The following is a 21440-nucleotide window of genomic DNA, read 5'->3' on the forward strand; positions in this document are numbered from 1 at the left end:
AATAACTAGAGGTAGGATAGTCACAGTGCTATCCATTGTTGTAAATCCTTTGTAAAAAAGGTTCGGCAAACCTTTAAAAATGCATTTACAACCTTTGAACAATACGCGGCACCTTCTGGGTCCGGTGACTACTAATAACCAGTCGGTCGATGGATGACTTTCGCACAAAAAATGGTTCACTATTGTTGAAAATACTGGTGGCCTGTAATACGTTTATTCTGCTTTTCCAAGATTCTGGACATATCGAATTAAAAGTTGTGATAGCAATTAGTAACAGAAATAGTATTTTTGGAACTGAAAATTGGACTTTCAAATATAACGGCTCGTATTTGGGTCTATCGGCTTTTCCACCTCCCCCAAGTATATTAAATAAATATAAAAGTTAAAAGATTTACTTTTCTTCATATCATACATACATATTATATATGTATTATATATGTAGTTTTCGTAACACTACATACGTAGTTAATTAAATGAGATAATTCTTGAATCCATAAGTCAAACGTAAAATTCGTCGTCGTGGAAAATAAATAAATAGCAGTAGTTGGTAAAATATATACATATATCATATCATGGATGGAAGATTGGAACTTTAATACGCGCAGTATTGAATTATGGGCCGCAAACGCCTACCAAGTTAAGACGAGAAGACGAAGAAACAACATATTTATTATGGTTTCAGCCCAAAGTGTCTATCTTATTACTATATAATGTAGACGTATGGGAGAGCCGTAAATCACAATAGCGATATTAATTAATTTCGAACGGCAATACTAAATCTTAAGCGTGTTGTGAGGTATCATCAACGCTCACCATAAACAGTTACTCTCCAGGGTAATGGAAATTACGTCAATTGTCGCGTCGTTAAATTCCACAGATATGTCTCGCATTGTTTTATCTGACGTTTGGGAAATTTACTGCTTTTCTTTCACATTTTTCAATAAAAATTCCACGCTTTTTAAGTGGTCTCAGTACCTGGCATACTCCATATTTTAAATGTGACGGAAGATAATACACTCTACTTTACGATTGAAAAATTGTGTTGAAAACACTGTTTTCGTGATTGTTTTATCTGCGTTTTTAAAATGAATCAGTTTTAAATTAAAGTACATGCGAGTTTAACTGTTTATACTTGGGCTATTTTGAAGTATCGATTTGTATTGATTCAGTTAGTGGCGAACTTCTATTTGTGAAAAATTTTACAATAATTTAATTCATTAAAATCATTGCATAGCTCAATGGTAATTATACTATAATCAACATTATTTACAGCCATTCATCATCCACTGCTTCGTGAAGGCCTCTTCAATACACTTCCAATCATCTCTGTTTTGGCATCCTATCATCCATCTCATCTCACAAATTTTTCAAATATTATCCATATCCCCTTATATCCTTCTTTATCCTGTAACCTTCTTTGTATCCTTTTATAATATCTCCGGTTTCGTTCCAATCTCTTCATACTATATGTTAGGTATAATACGTACATATTTGTATGTATAAGTTTGCTTCATGTGAAGATACATATAGAGCTATGCAAAATTTTCAACCTATAATGAAATTTTTAATGAATGAATTTACACATTTTTAAGTGAAATAATAAATGTAAAGATATAGATCCCTTTGAATGAAATTTTTAATAAATTGGCTATTTAAAAGTCCTTATATTAAAAACAAATAAATTCCTATTTACCTTTTTTTATTTGTTTATCGTAGTTACATTCATAATATATTGTCTTAATTCATTTTTTGAATTTACATTTTTCAAACTTAAATATAATATTTATTTAAACTATTCACCTAAACATACGTAAATGTATTTTTTCTTAAAAATAGCATATGTATGTACATAAAGAAAATTGGAATTAATAATTTAATAATTTTTTTATAATTAAATATGGTTTTTTGAGGGAGGGGAGGGGGTCCAAATTTAAGATTTTGCTGCAGTCGCAACTTTTACATACAGGTGTTGAAACGATATGATAAATGTATGTGAATATTGTTACATTCATATATTCGTAGACAGTATGTACGTACGTAAGTAAATAAATCGTTCAAAATATTTTGGTATAATTAATAATAAAAAACCAAGAGTGGAGTTCGAAATCAAAAGGTTAGACTAAACAAAATGGCCATACATATTAATTTGTATATACATATGTATATATGATCTCTTCATTAATTGCGTAGTAATTATACTATCCAAAAAGTTATATCAAGTAATATATCCCAGTGTCCGTAATGCTCGTATGTTCATATATGTATGTATGCACACTTTCTTATAAATTACAGTTTGATCTTCGAGACATTGAATTATAATATCAGGTCTTGTTTAACACGCATGTTTATATTGAGCACTTTTTTCATGTTTTTCTTTCCGTGTACACAATCCTACCATGGTATACATATATGTACCTAAATGTATGTACCTACCCATACAACCTACGTTTTCGAACAAACACAATTTTAAACCGGCGAATCCTTTGTAAAAATAAGAAAAAGGACACGGTAAATTAACGTCGTCCCACGCTCGCATGCGTTTGATGCATTATTTACACTGTCCCCGAAAACTTGGTCTTTTCCCCTTACGCTTACAGGTTTTCCCCTGGACAACCCAGGACTTGCTCCTCTTCTTTGCTTGTCTTTCCCCCAGTTGGCTAAGTCAACACGTCTAAATTCCGTATCTTCTTGTAGGGCAAACTGCTCCCAAACCAGTACATCCACATCCTACGCACATAGTGTAATATATGGTGTGTGGTGAATTTAAAAGAAAAGAAACGATTGATCTGAAAAGTCGCCAAGTTCTGCATCTCGAACCTTAGACAGTGTACGTGATCGACATAAATGCTGGAATTGTTCGCTTTTGGGTAGTTTTTCGATACATTTTTCGAAAGTAAAATGTCGTTGGCGCGTTTGAATAATGCATACGCATCGAATTTTGAGAGAAGAAAAGCCACATTTCGGATTGGTCACACAACACGAAAGTCCGAAAAGAACCAAGTCGAATTTTGTCACATACACATGTTTTACGACGGTTTTATAATCACTTGAAGGTAAAAAAAAACATGCTTATAAATCACTAATTAGGTACGATGGAACTTTCGGTTGTAACGAAAGTCTCCGAACGTGTAAACTTTATTTGCTATGGATGAAACTTGTAATTGCGTTTTATATTAAGATAAGAAACTAACTATAATACATGTTTGAAAAAATATACATATATAATGTGTACATAGACAGTTTATCCGTGAATAATTTAATATTGTGTAACACTATAAATCAGGCATATAAAATGGCTATCTATTTGTGTACGCTTATATGTATTCTAAATTATTGTTCAAGATTGTTTGACGCTAATTAACTTAATAAAATTGACAAAATAAAAACATAATTAATTGAATCGTTTACAAGTAACCTTTATTTCAGGAATGCAATTTTTTTTCGTTTTATTTAAACGTAAATTTACCACCCAGGATATTCTGAATATAAATTTATCGCTGATTTTTTTGATTTATTAGTTTTAAATACTTATACAAAAATAAATTGAATGAACTGTTTATTTTCATTGAATACGTACCTATAGCTTAAATTCCACATTATTTATTGCAATGATTAAATTTTTTTTAGAAATGCTGTTCAGATATTTCGTAGTATCTAATGATTATTTTACAATATATTATATTATGCATATTTTTTATGAGAGCAAATATAAAATAATATTTCAGTAAATTTAAATATTGCGTTGTAATACAAAATTAGGACGTATGTAAATGAAATGTTAATCAATGTTTTCGCAACAAACGACACAAAAAATTACGGTTTTAAAGTTATTGTTTCTACATATATTAGAAAAAAAATTCGATATATGAACAAAGCATACTATCAAAGTACATATGTACTATAATGACATGGTATTGTCGTGCGAACAATGCAACTATCTATATAACTATACGGAAACGCAATATTATTACGTAAATTCTAAGTCTCAAATAAAAAAAACGCATTAAGATTATGTAAAACATAATTTAATACTTGCGTATTTTAAATACAGATACGAGCCGTACTTTGATACCACTGCGGACATAAACCGACGGTTTTGAGCGACCCACAAATTACCAAAATTGCCTATTCATCAAATTCTGAATGCTTTGAATTATTCAATACGATTTGTAATCGGTACATTTAATAAAAAAGACGAACGGGAAAAAAAGTCAGGCGAACACCCATATATACACATTGCTAGGGATTTTACCTATTAGGAATAAAAGCAGATGTAGTTTAGGAGGAGTCACACACCCCCACAAACGTTAAACAAATGCTTCACCTTTTATACGGATAAAAAAATAAAACATATTCAATGGGATTTACATCTTCAACCGGAAAGGTTACAAACCTACGACCGGTCTGTTTACAGACAATAAATTACACAAATCCGGCACAAATTTCTGAATGGGATCGTCGCATACAAATGGATCGGTAAAGGGTTAACATTCAAACGTTCATTCAAGACAGGGTTGTCGCCGTATCGGATTACGCAGACTCCGGGGGAAAAAAAATAAAAAAAATAGATTTTGGAGCTTCGATTCGTTCGACAGCCCTGTGCTTCATCAACCCTTTCGCTGCTATCGGCTTATGGTCATTAGAAGTAACAAAAGGGATTTAATATCCGTCGTGGGTATGCTCGGGAACGGTGAGTGCAAACAAATCCGCGTCCGATATCAAAATACCCGTACCGCGATTCGTTCCGGCACCGGCTTAGTGACACTGTTTGGTATATATGTACATATATACATGTATTTGCATGTAAAACTGTATATATTCTAATGCCGAAAACCGGCTGTTTGTCATACACGCGTAAATTCTTCTTGATGTATGCTGGTCGAAATTTTAATTAAAATTTTTGACTCGTAATCTTCAAAAATGCGAGACTGATATCCGTTTAGTATAGGGAAAAAATACGCGTTGAATTATTCACATTCAAAATTTATCAAATTATTATACATCTATAAGCTAATGCATACATACGTACTTGTTTGCATACGTTCAGTGTTATTTTTTTTAATTTTTTTCTCTTTTAATCAATGTGTTTTATTTTAAAGAATATCTCCAAACATTTCACAAGCATTTTATTATTACTATTGATGTAATAGATGTGAATAGGGTCGGATTTATTCATAAGTTAGATTAGCTAATCTTATGGCTTCCCTTTCAGACAGGCCTTATGAATTGGGTTAATATTAAATAATGCTGTCAAGCTTCTATTAAAAATATACATACGTAGATAAATTAAATCATATGGAACTTTTTTTAAATTTAAAATGTTTGACTTTTTGAATATTTCAAGGAGGTAAACATTATGAATTGATGTATATGATATATGTATGTATGTACATACGAACTTGAATAAATCGTAACTCAAATAAAAGAGCCTAAAGGCCTCACTCTATTTAAATTCACTCCATTTGAGTTCCGGAATATTATTAAGAGTTGTTTGTTGCTTTTAAGTCAAGAAATTATTAGCTTTCCTTTAGTTTAAAATTGTATATGATAATATGATTATAATAGTAATTTAATTAACTATTTTATGATTTCAATATAAAGTGTAATAATTTTGCCTTAAATATTCTATTTGAAAATTAAAACAGTGTGTGTCTACTTAATATGTACGTATGTACATTTAAATTGAAAACTTAGCTTTCCTAATAAATGCCAGCTTTGATTGAGGTCGTTGTCATGACACTTAAGCAAACCGGATCATTGACATATGGTAAATTAAGTCCATTAATCCAATCAGTGAATCCAATCAAAATACCAAAAACTTCCGAAGATATATGAAATCATCACGACGATTCAGTTGCCTTTTGTTAACATACGAATCGATCGGTTGATTCATTTTGTCATACGATTGTTCAGCCTGTGTTACTACCCATTTGAGATTGAATTCCTCATACTCAAACTAAACAATATCTTAATATGTATGTATATATTTATAATCGTTTTCGTACGATAGCGAGATGTTTTCCCAAGTAAGCGTTCCCAAATTTGACCCCATTTTAAAACACAACAATCCGAACCATCATTACGGACACGATATTACCAAAAGCGATTCCCCGCCCAGCAGAACACAGAATCTCATCTTATTTAACACTTTCGCCACTTTACAAAACCCAAGATAAAAATATCACCCGAGCGTTCTGTCCGAAAGCACCGCCTTTGAACTTTTCCACATCGGTTCGTCCAAACTGTTCGACGAAGCCGGCAAGAGTTTGAGAGGGTTTAGGAGGCGATGCGCCGCATAAAATAAAGGGATTTTAAATTATCCTCAAATCAAACAAGTCCTTTGAGGCATTAAGGGTCCCGGCTCTTCCCATTCTTTTGTCCCGCAACCGAGTGGGAGATGGGGGGGGGGGGAGGGACCACCCTAGGAGATTTTGGTCGCAATCAGCCGTCGAACAGAGACCCTTCGAATCCTCAAATATGGCCACTTTCAAATTAAACAGACTCACCCCCACCTGCGAAATGTGTGCTTTTACCCATTAAAACCGCCTCGTACATCAGATACATTATATTAAATAGTATTTTGATCATAACGTATAAATCACTCGGAGTTTATCCTTCCTCCCTTCGCTTTATCCCTTCTGCCGTTTGCGTATGGTGTTCACATTAGTGCATTGTAAACGGATAAATGGTTTAAATTTGCATTCAGAAGGGTAACTAGTATCACAGAAACGATAGGGGTAGCGTTGTCTTGTCAACAATGCTACGTGTGCTGAGTAGTGTTTAAATGCATCTGATACTTGTACTCATTTGTATATATGTATATGTAGTATGTACATAGTGGTTTATATGAATATTTGTGGTTCGATTGCCGATTCAGTTAAAGATGTATTCAAATATGTATTCCTTTAGCAAGCGACTTAATGATATTTGTGAACAAATTAATTTATCTTAGTTCATGAAAATTATTGCACAGATCAATGGTATAATACTTATATCATTATCATCACCATTGAGATAATTGAGATTGAAAAGAATAAATATTTTCACTGTGGAGACATGAAGAATGAGGGGTGATCTAATTGAAATCTATAAAATTATAAATAACTATTAAAATTGTCTTATGATAAACCTCCTTACGTTCAACAATAACACTCATCTGAGAGGTCATACAAACAGAATTTTTTTTTTCAAATGGTGATTAAAATTTGGAATAGTCCATTCAATAAATTAGTAACTTTTAGTAACCGAAACATTTTTAAACATAAACTTGATGATTTCCTTAAAGTAAATGAGTTTTTGTGGTACATATGTACTTCCTTTTCCCAGTTAATCCTTTCAATTTTTTAAATTGTTTATTTCTTTCCACTATTTTGAGTTCTGTATACTATTTTTCGGTTTTTTTTTTATCTTTTTTGATATTTGTATTTTTGTACTATAATTTTTTGTATTAACAAACCCGTTGGGTCCATCGGCTATGCCGCCTTAAGTATTCTTAAATAAATAAATCATCATTTACAACCATTCACCATCTACTCCTTGATGAAGGCTTTTCCAACACGCTTCCATTTGTCTCTCATTCCATTCCACTCTTTCACCCATTTTCCTTTCACTCTTTTTTACATTCTTACGATAATTCTGACACTTCTTTTGTCCACCTTTCATCCAATTGTATAGCAACCGCCCATTACTATTTCAATCTCTTCACTCTCTCCACCATATCCACTACCTATGTCAAATTTCCGAATTCTGTTTCCTGCCACATACATATGTACATACATTTAAAAATTCGATTAAAATGCATTTTTCTTACTACGTTTAAAATGTTTCATTTGACTTCATGCAAATTAATCATAACCATTTTTATATAATCCAGGGCTATGGAATTGTAGTCGTAACAACTGATAAAAACCTCAAAAAAATATCAACCGACTCCTTTTTATTATTTTCTTTAATTAATCTAATATACGTATATAATTTCGAAAGATAATTTGTAAGTTTGTATCATTGGTTAGGAACTTCGAAAACAAAATAAAATTTCCATGACGTCAATTCAATTGGTTGAATATTATATTTTTTTCGATTCAAATAAATTAAATAAAAAAACAAATGAATATTTACTATTAGATTCGCCATGTTTAAGCTGTTTATATTACAAATACTGAGCGAAGCCGGGTAAAACAACTAGTATTATATATAATATTACGCTATGTAAGAAACTAGACTTGAGTCCAATTTTATTGAAGTAAATCCACTAATACATATATTTTAACAAAATAACTTCTTTATAAAAATCATGATTATTAAAATTCATAAAAACATTTTAGATAAAATCGTTGAATTGCACGTATTTTGATGTGTGATGCGTTGTGAGTTTGTGATTTTTTTCTTTCGTCTCATACTTTTTTCTTCTCATTTTTCTAATTGATTTATTTGTGTGTGTCAAATATTAATTATTTTTTTTAACTTTTTTTTAGATGTTATCAATAAGTCACCCGTAATTTGCTTTCCTATAGCTTTTCTATACACTTTAATTCAACCATCATTACTTTAATGTATTTTACATCAAAAAATTGATAATTGTAACACTATTTTTGAATGCACAATTTGTAACACTATTCTTGTTTTCTATTAAGTAATTAAGAACATCAAGTCACTTATTGTTACAGTTCTCAAATATTCATATTACAATCGCTGCATTCGTGGAATCGAATTCAATAAAGCTTATCAAAATGGATCACGCTTCTTCTATTTCAATCATTCATTTTTATTTCAAAACCTAACTCCCCCCCCGCCTTCCTCACAACCTCCACTTATCTTCACCTCTCATTCTAGCAGCTGGGAGTTGTTTTTTACGTATTAGATTATATTCCGAGTTGTCAGATTAATCCTAGGCGATAGCTTGACGGTTGGACTATTCGCGTGCGCTGACGCACCGTTGGCACGCGGGCCGACTTTATATTTACACACACTAAGTATCTCTATGTCTTATACCACATTTTTGGCCAATAAAAACACGTATTCGTGGGGGGAGCATGTGGTGTTTGTAATGAGACCACGCCTTCCCATAGCCAGCTGCCGTTGCGAACACAACAACGGGCAAAATGGCCGACGAACTGTCACACATGCCTGCGCACGCGCACACACCTGCAACAAATAGCTCGAATAATGTATATTTTAATCCAACTGTCTAGGCCAGAAGCTAAAAGTCTTCCAAATTGGGTTTTAATTGCCCGCAAGCCGAATGCGAATCCTAGTCGCCGGTCTAAAGTGGTCTCCGGGTATAATTAGGCACTTGTATCAAAAGCTTCTTTAAACTTTATATCACTCGAATCATAATGGACTTCCAGGTGTGTCAAATGTAATACAAAATGACCGTCTAATAGGTAGCAAAAGTGAAGGTGATTAAATATTTAAACTGTATACGGAAATTGAGTCGCTTTCTAGCAAAGATTTCCGAAGCTTATAGCTAGACACAATTAGTACATATATAAAGAATAAAATATTTTTAAATAAAATGTAAGCACTAACGTGTGATTCTAGTTCTATACTTTATATCAAGCATCGTGGAGTCTCAAAATTAATACAGAATGTATGATACATAAAATATGTAGCAAAAAAAAATGAAAGTTGCTTTCAAGCTTGTTCGAACCTTTTTGACGTATTATACCATGAATGCTGACAGTTGTTGTTATTTAAGTTCGTTTCTATGAATATATAATCTATGTTATAAATTTAACAACTTTCTACGTTCGCCAAAAAAAACCGACTCTAACATCGATATCAATTATTTCCAAATTTATTTATATTAAATTGTATCGCTTTTGGACGATTTTTTAGAACTTATTGAAAAATACAATCATCGTCACTTACAGCTATTCATCATCCACTGCTTGATAAAAGCCTCTCCAGGCCGCTTCCATTCGCCTCTGTTTTGCGCAACTTTCATCCATCTCACTCCGCACATTTTTTTTTCACCCATCCTTGCTGCCTTCCTTTCATCCTTTTACATTCTCTTGGGTACCAATTCAGCACTTCTTCTGCCCATTATTCTAGCTACGTGACTCTCCAATTGCCATTCTAATCTATTCATTCTCTCCACAAATCAACGACCCTTGTCACACGCATTCATTTCCATTGAACAAATATAGTATCGTCGAAGTTATGACACATTTCCAACGGATTATTCCCCACAAGAGGAATGCCCACACTTTTAATGCTTGTGAGTTTCTATATGTTTTATTTTTATTTATTATTAGTTTGTGTGTGGGATCTTCGTGTGAGCAATACTTGTTAGAACAATACATGTGTGGGCAATCTTATCATAACAAATAATAATAGAACCATTTCTGTCCGTACGTACATACCTACAGATATAAACAATTTTCAAAACTCACTCCAAGTTTTAATACATACACCAAAGCAAACTTTCCACAAAACAAGCAGCAATTATCATACATACATAGAACATATTTGACACTTATTGTAATATAATTTCAACATTTTTTTTTACATTTCGTCCTGTTTCAAATCTATGGAAGCACCTTTGACACTGTAACGTTCATTGTTTTGAAACCAGATATATGTATGTCGGCGACCTTCCATTGAATCAAATATTTTTTATATGCAAAATGCTTCGTGTATCGTACGTACGAATCTGAAGGATAAAAATGATTGCATTGCTAATTGTTAGCTTTATATAAAAAAAATCTGCAAACACATAACAAACGTGCATCCATTCAAAGTCCGGAGTCGCAGCAACGCCCCGCAACGACATGTAATTATTTATAAAGCGATGCAAAAGTCAATTGAACGTTTTTCCGTTTAATAAACATCGGGTTCGCTCGCTTATTGTATGTTAAATTCCGGTAAAATAGTATGTAACGACCGCGAAAACCTCGAATTAACTCGCACTTCAATTACCATAATGCTATCGCGCGCCGGCATCTTGCACTGCAACAGCCAACAATGAACACAATTAATTAGCGTTGCATCGGACCGAACAAACACGCTGGTAACAAACAATATTCTCGAGAGTCGAATCCAGAAGAGGAATTCTCGAGAATCGGTAGCCGGGTTTCGTGAGAAGAGAGACGAGACGGGGTGGAAACGGCAACAATGGCCCGTGAGCGTTTTGTTCCTCAAACAAAGGAGTTACTCGTCAAATTAATTATTGAAATTCGCGTTTCTTTGTTTGTTTTCACCGCTAAATCTCGACGAGTGGGTGCTCACTATTATTAGATGGGATTTTTTTTTTAATTTTTTTTTATTTCACGGTTCGTTCATTAATAAAAATGGAAAATTTTAGTTTACATGCCGACGAGTAGACGGATGCTATCGTACTGCGTAAAACAAACATTTTAATTTCTGTCAGTAAATACTGCTGGTATTTTTTTTTTAATTCCAAAACTTAAAAATGTAAAAAAAAACGTGTTAGCTGATAGTGTTTACACAATCGGTAGTTGATTTAAATATTTGTTCTTGTCTTGATTGCGCTTATTTGAACATAGATATAATTTTCGTTAAGATAAAATGTTTAAAGCATCAATGACTCTCAGATCAATTGTTTTTTTTTCTATATAATTATATATTATTCATAAATATAGCCACATCTGGTTGAATTTTTATTTCTGCTAATTAAATAAAATAGGGTAATTATATAAAGTGGGTTTTTATTCGAATTTGAATCGTCTAAAAATTATATCGAATTAATGTCTAGAATAGTGTTCATAGTTCCAATTAACAAAGCCTCGGCTGTGTTTAAATTAAATTGATTAAAATAATGATAAGAAAGAAACAATTTGACTGTTGGTTTTATTAAATTGGGACAATTATTAGATATTATCATTCATTAGTTTGTATTTTAATTTTTAAATACAACTTTGCAAAGTCAAATTAAAAAAAAATATATATAATTAATTTCGGTTCCATGAATTCAATTTTTCTAGCTATTCATGTAATATATTTTTCTTTTGTTCTAAATGAGCTCTCAAACATCCAATGCTTTTTAATGTAAAATCATTGAACTAACAAAATAACGTAAAAAAATTATACGACTCATAATATATGTATGTATATATATGTACATACATGTCAAACAATGTCATAATAATTGACGCCCATTGAAATTACATTAAAAATTCATAAAAAATAATAATAAATTAATTTTCCTGTCTGATTGTATAATACATAATATACATATAATAATTTATTCCATACTTGGCACATTTTCAACACGGCACACGTCAAGCAAAGAGTGTTAAGATGATGGATTAAATTTCTTCGCCGCCGTGTTAAACGCTTTCAGATTGGCGCTAAGCATTTGATTATATTAAATATTATGTTATTATATAACTTTTAACTTTCAATTTACGAAACACACGTGTTCGTTTGTATTATTGTACTCGAGCTGTTTTCCAAATTAATTTTCTATTGAGACGCTTGTTTTGTCGCCTACGTAAGTCATTTACGGTGGAGTCGTGTCGCTTTTGAAATTGCGAACGCTTTTCCAGATGTGTATTTTTGTTATTTTTAGTTGCAAAACCCCCGAGACTCATTCAGAGGTGAAAATGGGAACGAAAATAAATAATGAAATAAAAAAATATATACGTGTAGAATTAAAAGAGTAAATAAAGTTTGCGTAAACGTATTCCCGCTGGCACAATGGATATCCCTCAAACAATGTCGTCATTAAAAAATAAAAATAAATCTAGCAAGTTACCCATAATTTTATTCCATCTACTATGTGAAATCAATGTAAATATTATTAATTATTATCATTATATAAAACGGAACATTTAAAAAGAAAAATCTATATTTCAGAGACACGCAAAATTTTTACTGCACATGATATTCGTTTTTCTACGTCAAAACCATTTTTTTTAATATGTCCAATTTTTTAAAATGATTTTTATTGTTCATATACATATGTAGTATGTATGTACATACATATTAGATATATTTTAATAACTAATGTTCCTATGAACATTATCTACATATTTTACACATTATTTTTTCTTGTTAGTATTTATAGTATTATTTTATTTTGATATTAGTGTATACAACTTAATAGGAAAAAAGCATAACAAATAATTTACAATTTTATATATGTATGTATGTAGAATCCTGGATGCAGGGGGTTCTAAATGATACACATGTAGGAGCTTAGACAGTATTTATTTGTACGTCTTAACTTCGGGCAAGCCTTATGGAAAGTAACCTCATTACTAGAGGTATGCTATCCATTGTTCCATTGTTGTAAATCCTTTGTAAAAAAGGTTCGGCAAACCTTTAACAATGCATTTACAACCTATGAACAATACGCGGCACCTTCTGGGTCCGGTGACTACTCATTACACGCTTCCTATCATGCATGCATTCGCTTACCACATACTCGTACGTTCAAAAAATTTTCCTACATATATTACTATTTAAATACTATTTAAAGTCGGCGATATAAAACAAATTGTATTAAGGTAATAAAAACGAGACGATACAAATTTTATTTGGAAATTCTCAAATGTTTGTTATATTACATGCAAACATGCTCTGCAGTTAACATTTTTTTTCTGGAAGTCGATTTTTGTTTTGACTATTTTAAAATTACTGAATGATTTAAGATAAGCCACACCTTACTGAAGACAAGTAAATTTTTATAAATCGATTTCATAATTTACAAGCATAAATCATCCTCTGCTGGATGAAGGTCTTTCCAATACGCTTCCATTCGTCTCTGTTTTGCGCAACTCTCATTTAATTCAACCCCCACATTTTTCTAAATTTCATCTACTTATATTTCGTATCTATCTGTATCCTCCTGGAGGCCTTTCTGTCTCCTCTTTACATTCTCTCAGGTAATATTATAGCACTTCTTTCGTCCATTCTTAACTGGGTGACCCGCCCATTGGCATTTAAATTTCTTCAGTGTCTCCACCATATCCACTACTCTTGTCATACTTCTAACCCACGTATTCCGTTCTCTATCTCTCCTCTTTATGCCAAGTATACAGCGTTCCATATATTTTTGAGTGCATTGGACTTGTATAGAATTCATATATTTATTAAATATAAATTGTTTTATTACAATGAGAATATGATAAAGGTACAAAATCAGAATCATATATAAAATATAATATATTGCTACTTACATTTTCAATGTTTCCAGATGCATTTTAAGCGGTCGTTAATTTTATTAGCTGAATATTCCAAGCTAAAATATTCAAATAAAGGAAGTCATAAAATCGCGTAGTTATCTAAGTACAATGTATTATATACTTGACACGTTTCTGGAAACATCTACATAAAAGGGTAAGAAACATGACATATGATAAATCGTCAATTTTAAAAGTACACGTCACGCAAATTTTAATAATTTTAATTAGCACACCTTTAAAAAATTCCGCCACGATAAATAAAATATGCAAAGCGCAAATTCATACACGCGAAATCGAATCAATCAAAAAATTCAACCGTAGACGCAAAAAAAAACTTGCTCCTATTGTACGCGTCGTACAAAAAGACCGCACTTTTTAAATCAAAATTAGTTTTATTGTGCACCGGGCTGGTAGGGTTGGGGATGGATTTACGCGCTGTGGCCTCCCCTAACAAAAGACTCTAATCATCATCCCCCGAGGAGTAAGTCGCAAAAATGCGCAGCTTTGTTAAAATACACCAGAATCTGGGTCGAGCATCCCCGCGCGATCAATCATCTCGGATTGTGCAGGGTCGCACACAACTGACCTACGAATATACATATGTACATATATACACGAGTCTTGTTTATTTTTTTAATAACCCTGCATACGTTCGCGGTACATACGCATTTTGTTTCAGTTAATCGCAACTAACTAACCGTTTACAACCAACTATCAATCAACGTCAAGCGATCATAGTAATCACACATCCCTTCCCCTTCGCTTCATCCTTGTACCGTTAACATGAATTTTTAGAAGTGAGCCTCTTCCTAGGGCTACCATATTTGCTAAGCCTTCAAATTAGTATATATTCAACTACGTAAACTTTAAAATTCATTCAAATTAACAATGATGGCAAATTTTATTAAAAAAAACTGGTAAGTGCTCAAAACTGTGAGAAAAAGCTGCGCATTGCCGTTGTGACATCTGCACTAACAATCAGTGTGATATCGTACATACGTATGAACAATCATCTGTCTGAAGAAATATCCATTTTACTTAGAAAGATGAGCTGTAATAGACCATTCGTTTATTTGCGCAAACTTCAAGTGGAGCAAAATGCTCAAATGCGCTCCGTTTATCTGACCTAATTGTTAATTTATATTTACCATGGTGCCATTACGGGTTTTGCCCCAAGGCATATGGCCAAATTTGTACATATGTACTGTATATAAATTTATAACATTATTTTTATAAATTTGAAATTATATTAAAATAATTTTGACAAATGAGGATAGGCTGCCAATTTGTTGCGAAACGTTCCAACAATTATATACGATAAATTGGCAAATTCCGATAGGAAACAATCGACCTAGGGTCATATTGGTACATCCAAAGTATGGCCAGCAACACCGGACCAAGGATTAAATCCATGACCTTTCAGTTGTTAGCATTATACGATATGTTGCTGGTTTTTATATTATACCAACATAACTAAAATAGTTCCCATTTTGTCCCTTTTAGATCAATGAGAACTTAAATAGTAGTTTAAGTACTAAAATATTTCTTAAAATAAGTAATATGTAGATATGATGTGTTCAAATAATTAAAAAAAATTAAATACTGTCCCATGACAGAGTAGATAATATATATATTATATAATACGAGGAGAGAAAGGAAGCGGAATGACTAATCTAACAATACATACAAGTTATAAATCTACTATTCTTAGCCCTGTAATTAGAACTCGAGTTTGTATGTATATATTGTAACGGTCTCCGTGACGAGACAGAATGTTAAACGACAGAAAACGCAAATATCGGAAGGCAAAGATCAAAAATCAAAGGTTTTAAGTCGAAAGATCAAAAAAAAAATGGTGCATGGTAAACGGTACATACTCACTTAATTTGCGCGAGCAGGATACAACAGGAACAAGAGGAACATGCTTTTCCTCCCGTATTCTGCGCGCGCACATTAATACGGGAGGAAAAGCCTGTTCCTCTTGTTCCGGTTGTATCCTGCTCACGCAAATTAAGGGAGTATGTACGTGAGTATGTACCGTTTACCATGCACCTTTTTTTTTTTGATCTTTCGACTTAAGATCTTTCGATTTTCGATCTTTGCCTTCCGATATTTGCGTTTTCTGTCGTTTAACATTCTGTCTCGTCACGTAGACCCATATTGTAAGTCCTTTGATGATTTCTTATTTGATCAATTAACTATTTCAATCGACATAAAATGTATTGTGAACTTAATGTATGAAAAAAAAAGCTCTTAAAAATATAATTGCATACAAATTGCCCTACCGGTAACCCTATTCTTCCACTTCTCGCTGTTTACTCCGCGATGACTTTGTTCTCGCGCGTCGACATATCGGCCTACAAGTGCTCCAGCTAATTAATTATCAGACTCGTCGGCGGTTCTCAAACGGTTTCGCCGATGCCCACGGGTGGGGAGGATGACGCAATGCAAAGACGGACGGACGGACGGGTGTATGATTTATCGCCGCCATTATAAATATGTATATTAGAGACGGACGTATGCTAATGCATTATAAACAAGCGACGAGTGGACCAAGTAATTGCGGGCCGAAGACGAATTTATGAATACGTAACTAAATCGCCTACTCGAAATACGCGCGCTATCGACATTTCGAATCGCGTTAGTAGCTCGGATCGCTCCTACAGCCTCCGAGTATCTGCCGCAAATCTCGGAGATGACGATCGAATGTGTCTGGTCGGTTTTATTTTGTCTGTGTGGCGTGTGATGTGTCATAACTGGTATGTGATGTCAATGGGTCGGGTTTTATGTATGAGGTAATTTATTCGATTGAAAGTTTGGGAGGTCGTACATGTGTGTAAGTTGCTTTTTTTATTGCGATGTGGTCAACCATGTTGCTTTACAATATGGTATGGATGCTGGAGATTCTCGTTAAATTTCCAATGTTGCAAAGTTGAAGGTTTCAAATTTATTTGATTCAAGTTTAATGCATGCAGTACATGTAGTACGTAGTGTCTTTTTTATATCATGAAGGTGTATAGGAAATAAATACGAGCTTCTTTGAATCTTTTTTATTGAGACTTTTCGACGAATAAAAATATGCCCCTTTTTCTCTTCCAAATCGTGAGATAAAATAGATTAATTCAAACTTCATAGTTTGCCTTTGAAGCTTTTGAAAGTCTTGCAAACGATTGATGATACTTTTTGTAATCAAATTTGGGCTAGAAGCAAATGCGTAATGCGAACTAAAAAACTGTATCTTTTAAATTTTTGAAAAGTAGTCTAAAAAATTGTAATAATGGATTTTTAATGCTATTTATAAAGAAGAGGGGAATGAATATTTTAATATAGATTAGTAAAGCATGAAAGAATTAATATTGAAAAGGGTAAGTAAACAAAAAATGGTTAATATGTAGGTATATCTATAGAGACAATGTAAGTTAAAGTTTTTATATAGAAATTTCCGTAAAAGGTTTTTATAAAAAAAGCTAAATATTTATATGTATGTTATAATGATTATTATACATTCAAAATAAACATATAATTATGTTTAGTCTAGCGCTAAATACTGTATGGATTATACGTAGTTCAATTTGCTTGAATAATCAAATTGATCAAACATATCATTTTGATTATTTAGTCTTCTAAAATTTTAACCAAAAATTCATGACGTAATAAATAAAAACGCTAAAACCAAATTTGGATACAAAATACATGTATGTATGTACAAGTAAGTATATGTATGTACATTTTGAGGAGTCAAAACGGTTCCATAAATATTTACATATGACTCAATAACAAAAACGGCAAATATTGACATTGAAGTATTACATATAAAAAAAGTATTGATTTTACGATAATGAAATCAGCACTCGCGATATCATATCTGCGTGCTGAGGATCATCACAATTCAGGATCGAAATTACACTCCAACACCAAATTACAAAGACGACACACACGGAAGTAAATAAGGAGGTGATGCATCAAGAACCCAAATCATCAATCATAAAGCGGATTGGTAAATTTAGTCAACGACCCTCAGAAACACATAGCTCGCGGTACACTACAATGATGTTGCATGCCATCGATCATACAATAATCCCATGCTTATTTGTATCAACCGGGGAGTTCCCCGCGGTTTAATTAAGTGCGTGTGTCCCCGGGAGCATTCCTGGGTCGCTAGTATAATAATGGACCCTAGAAGACCCATACCACCCCTCGAATCTATTTTATTGCGAAGATAATGCGGTTCGGCATCGCAAGAAATGCCCAGAGTTAAGGGTAGAATATGTAGTACTTACTAAACCCTAGATTATCAAACTGTGGTCCGTGGAAACTTGGAGCTACGAAGAGGTCCTTTTTATTTATTTTATTTTATTTAGCCCAATATGCCTTTCTGGCCATTGGAAGAGCCATTTAAAAGATAAGAGAACCGTATGATACAGTGAATGTATCAATATGCTCAAACAGCATGTTAACCAGTCAGATGGTTATTAAAAGAGGTGAATCCACAAGCACATCGGTCCTGGCTAGAATTTGGCAGAGCCAGAGTTCCTAAATTACCTCAGAAATTCGGTCATTCGGGTTTTAGGCCAACCAGAATATCTGGAATGAGGATCTTTTTAAAAAGGTTCCCGATTTGATCGTTTCAACAAGACGTCAAGGAGTTGAACCCAAATAATCTATAGCAAGAATCACTAAGTTCAATGGTCTTAATTTGGGGATATATTGTATTGCCTCCTTGAAATATGGGTTGATATCTACAAAATCTGAACCAAACCTGGAAACTAATATGTAGGCATGTCATCATCTTTGAGAGTACAATGCACAATTCCCAAGTTTCGCATGCATATAAATTCAGATAAATTCCATGATATTCACTTATCGTATTTAAAACAGCACCATTTCTTAGCACTTTCATTGGAATTTCAAAATATTTCAATTTTATAAAAACACACCCAAAAGTACGGCACAGCAAGCGTAGGTAGACTCCAGCTGTGATAAATGTTATTTTTAATTCGTACAATTTTATTATTTCAACAAGCTTCTTCTACATTTATTCAAATCTAGGAATCACCATTATGGATTACTGTAACCTACGTCAAAATAAAGATAAAATATCACCGAAAACACTCCAGAGTGTGAGTTTTGGGAAGGATCGCGAAGGTACAGAATAAGCATTCCAGGGTTTATTTTTTAACTAAAAAAAACACGTGCCTCGTACCACTGTGGCTACACCAACTATGAGTATAATATACATATTTGGTACTAAAGTTGTAGTAAATACTGGGTATAAGGTCTAGCCCAGTCTAGCATTAAATATAACGTTAAAACTGTTTAGTATTCGGCAAACGAAAAATTGATATGAATAGGTATTAAAGCTTGTGCTAAATTTTAAATTCTACGAAACGATATAAATTTAGGTTAAAAGGTTTTGAGATGTTGAAGTTGGAAAAATACTGGAACACTTCCCATAGGGCTGGGCCGCACCGCTCAACTCGCGAACAACTTGGTTGAGGGCGACCAGACCAATGCATGCAGGTAGATGGGACATGCCACACCCGTCAACTTGCTTGTCGCCCACATTCCCATACATTTTTTCGTGTCGCGCAACTTGTCGACGGCAAAGTTGCATGGTGCGGCCCGGCCCATAGATATGTATGCATATGCATATGTACATTTATTGAGAGCACTTTGGAAATCAAATTCTAATCACTAAGATTTCATTGGAATAGAAAAGGGTTCGTTGGCTAAAAGTTTGAAAAGCGATGAAACGAACCTACCCCGAGTCCCAAATCATAACGCCCGCCATATTGAGGATATATATGGGTAAGTAGGCACATGAGTGTGTGTTATTGTGCCGAGATTAGCCCGATATTAAATATTTTACATCGCAAAAAGCGTTTAGGAGTCGTGTTTGCCTAGTGCCCCTAGTCGGTTGGGCCAAACCGTGCCAAGATAACCGTACGTGTGTGTTTGTACACTCGGCCTAACCGATCGTGACGCTCCACTATCTCTACTGAGTAAATATTTTAAGGGTCTCGTATACACAAATTATCTTATTATGCTAAAACTATGAAAATTTAACATACTTTTAACTATTTCATCTATTTAAAGTTCAACTTATGTATGTATGTACAACCATTTGACTGAAACGCTTGTATAAAGTGCATCGTCGGTACGTACTATATGTACATGAATTTATTAAATAATATTTTTATTTAATTATATCATGTCTAATAAGTTCAGAACTAGAATCGGCCCTACCTGAGGTAGTAGTAGTGGTAGTGGATTGTTATGGTATGGTCTGCCGCGTCGTTCGCTTGCACGGACTCGCTGTCTCAATTATGTTACCTTCGTTGTACATAATTGTTATGTATAGGCGTTCTGTCGAAGACAAAAAAAATTAGTTTACTGGATTCTTCAAGCATTTACGGAATTTTCAACGGACACAAATGATTTTATCTATCAAAAATCATTTTAATTTTTTTCGTTAAAATAGCACATATTTACACAGAACTTCTTGAGTAAAAATAAAGCAAGGGAGTCGGCTCACGAAACGATTCCCTTAAAACAAACCAGTGCGAAACGCACAAAAACAAATAACTAGGCCTTGAAATATTGCATTATCGATCGATTGTTTGACAAATCATTCAGAAGATTAAGTTTTGAAGATAAACAATATGTTATTATAAGATAGGTAGGCTACTTAGGATATTTCTATAAGCACAAAAATGAAAAATTATTCTCATCACTTCAAAAATTATAATTATAATTGAAAAATTAAAAAAATATTTTATTATATGTCCATAAATAGTCCTCTATTTTCAAAGTCACTGAACTATAGCTATTAAGTATCCTATTCAAATCCGCATGCAACCATTCGATGCAGGACTATTTATCTTACATCGTTTTTAGGATATAAATCCATTCGATTTATTCCAATTTTATTCGGTAATTAAAATGATCAAATCCTGAAAAATTTAAATGATCATTTAAAAAAAAATCCTTATTTAAAAAAGTATTTTATTACTCATTCGTAGATCATGTTCTATCTAACAGACATGTACCTGGATACATACATACATACATATCTGTATAATGTAGAGGGTTAACAGTTTGATGACTTACATATCTAAATCTCTTCCCATAATCAGTACTACATACTCCATTGAAATTATGTACATCTCTGTTCCTAGAACTCTAATAAAATATGTGTAGTCAATATTTGAAAATTAATTATTATAATATATAAGGCAAAAGGTTTAATAATTTTAAATGATGCTTAAAGTCTGTAAATTATATTTTAAA

Source organism: Arctopsyche grandis, chromosome 9 (assembly GCF_051622035.1).
Source record: "Arctopsyche grandis isolate Sample6627 chromosome 9, ASM5162203v2, whole genome shotgun sequence".
In the NCBI taxonomy this organism is placed as follows: Eukaryota; Metazoa; Arthropoda; class Insecta; order Trichoptera; family Hydropsychidae; genus Arctopsyche; species Arctopsyche grandis.